The following is a 2,496-nucleotide window of genomic DNA, read 5'->3' as shown; positions in this document are numbered from 1 at the left end:
AACTAACTCACAAAACTGAAATGAAACTGATATGGAACTGACACACTCTAACACACCACCAAGAACAAACAGAACACAACAGAAACTTAAAACTACTAACAAAAACACAAAACACACAACAAACACAAAACCATTGACAAGAACCGATGGTCCCCCGGCAACGGCGCCAAATTTGATCGAGGCCGTACCCGGTCAAATAAAAAAACAATTAATGTAGTACTAGGAAGTGACTCCTAGGTCGTCTCCCAAGGACCAATTGTCTCAGTCAAAGGTTCAAACACATAGTGGGGGGGGGGGGGTTGGTTCAGATTATCGAGTTAAATAAAACGAGCAGAAGTATGGATTACTTGCAGTAATTAAAATAGGTCAGACCCCTGAACATAATGCACCTCTGATTTCCTTGGTTCACAACAAATAATCTGTCCAAACATAATCCTGTTCAGTCCATGATTAATCAACTAAGCGAAAACTAACATGAGACCTCACTACACGAATTAAGCAAACGTGAACCTTGCAAGACCTCCTTCCCCAGGATTAAGCAACCTGAGATACTGAACGTGAACAACCCAGAGTCATTAAGCATGGCTCAGATGTTGAACGCCTCAGAATAGAGATCCCACAAGGGAGGATCAAGCGGAGCAGAAATGCAACGCACAGAGAACCTCTTTCAGAGGATTGCATTCTGTCCAAGGGCCCAAACCCTGGGATTTAGCCCTCCATTAAAATAGCAACAGAAACGAAAATACAAGAAAACATGAAAGTGGCAACAGCAATGCAAGCAAAACGTAACAGAGAAGAGGAAGAAGAAAACGAAAATGGAAGCAGGAACAAAATACAAAACGTGAATAATAATAGCAAAACGTGAATAATAATAGCAAAACGTGAATGTTCAGATACAAGAGGAAGATCAACCAGAAAACAACCAGAAACCGTGAAGAACAAAGAGCCACCAGCATAAAACGAAAAAAAACAAAGTTCCAAGAGAGACAACAACGTGGTCACATCAAGTCTGCATGTGGGTAGCTGCTCCTCTCCCTAGAAAAACCCTAATAGAGTGTAAAAATGGGCCCCCACTGGTCTGACCCGAAAATACAATAAAAATAAATGAAAAAGAAAATAAAATGCTGATATGGCATAAGTGGTGCAATGGTGACATGGCATGTGATGTGGCAGATCTTCTTGAAGTCCAAAAATTTATTCCAAGCCCAAATAATTATTAAATTGCCCTGAAAATAAAAATTGGGATAATAAGATCCAGAAAATTCAATTTAGTTAAAATATGAGTTACCGGTCCAATTAAAGCCCAAATAGAAAACAGTGCAGAATATAAACAATTAAGCACAAATCAGAGATTAAGATAAGCACAGAAAGGTAAGAAAATAAGGGAAAATAATGACTCATCAAATTCCCCCACACTTAGCCTTTTGCACTCCTGGGCAAAATCAAAAAGCAGAGCAAGGAACAATTTAAAAGATACCAAAGATAGCAAAGAGAGCCACATGGAGAAAAACGAAAACAAAAACAACAACACACAAACAGACAGAGTTACATAATCCTCATTGAATCCTGAGAAAAGAGAGGAATAGGCAACATGCAACACACAAAGAGTCAAAGAAACCAGATACTTATGGAAATCATCCAAGCATTTCAAAACATGGCAAGACAATCAATCAACTTAAGAGGTGAATCAAAAATAACAGAACCTCACAAGATGCACTGTATCACTGTATCTCTCAAGTGTCTAGGCAACTGTATACTCTCAAAGCACTCATGAAAAACAAGCAACAGATAGACTTGGCAAGCCTCTAAAATCAACACTCAACACACATGCACATGAGGATCAAAAGGTCTTTTTAGGGTTGTAATGAGGCCAAGGACAGGGTAGAAGATAATATATGGGATAAGTAACTACAAACCAGAGGAAGCAGAGGAGCAATGGGGGATAAGTCAAGAATAAACATAATAAGCAAACCCAAAACCTCTAATGACCTCTAAAATAACCAATCCTCTTCCCCTTTGCCTCATACAATTTCTCTTTTTTTTTCGTTTTTTTTTTTGTTTTTTTTTTTGTTTTTTTTTTTGTTTTTTTTTTTTTTTTTAATAGCATGAACAATACACACGAAATTTTGAGATAATCTAATATAAGATGTGCAGAGAAATAAATATACAGCATGAAGAACCAACTAGCCAATATATATCATCCAATGAAACATACACACACACCCCCACACTTATTGAAGAACTTATTCCCAAAACAATTCCAAAGCTCCAAAACTCCCTAAGGTTAAGGTAATCATGGTTTTTCACTTAAGGCTTGTAATGAGGTTCAAACAAAGAAGGGGAAATAGGCTCAGCAGGGGTTATCAGAGGAGTTAATTCAAGGTAGGCTTATTTGGCTAGAGGCTTATCAGAATAAAAATGCCTTAATCCTTTCCAAACATGCATGTTGATGGCATCCTTACTTGCATGAACTTGAGATGATGAGCAAGGAGGAGG

Source organism: Cajanus cajan, chromosome 1 (assembly GCF_000230855.2).
Source record: "Cajanus cajan strain Asha chromosome 1, NIPB_CcT2T_4, whole genome shotgun sequence".
NCBI classification, from domain to species: Eukaryota; Viridiplantae; Streptophyta; class Magnoliopsida; order Fabales; family Fabaceae; genus Cajanus; species Cajanus cajan.
This window is presented reverse-complemented; position numbering follows the sequence as displayed.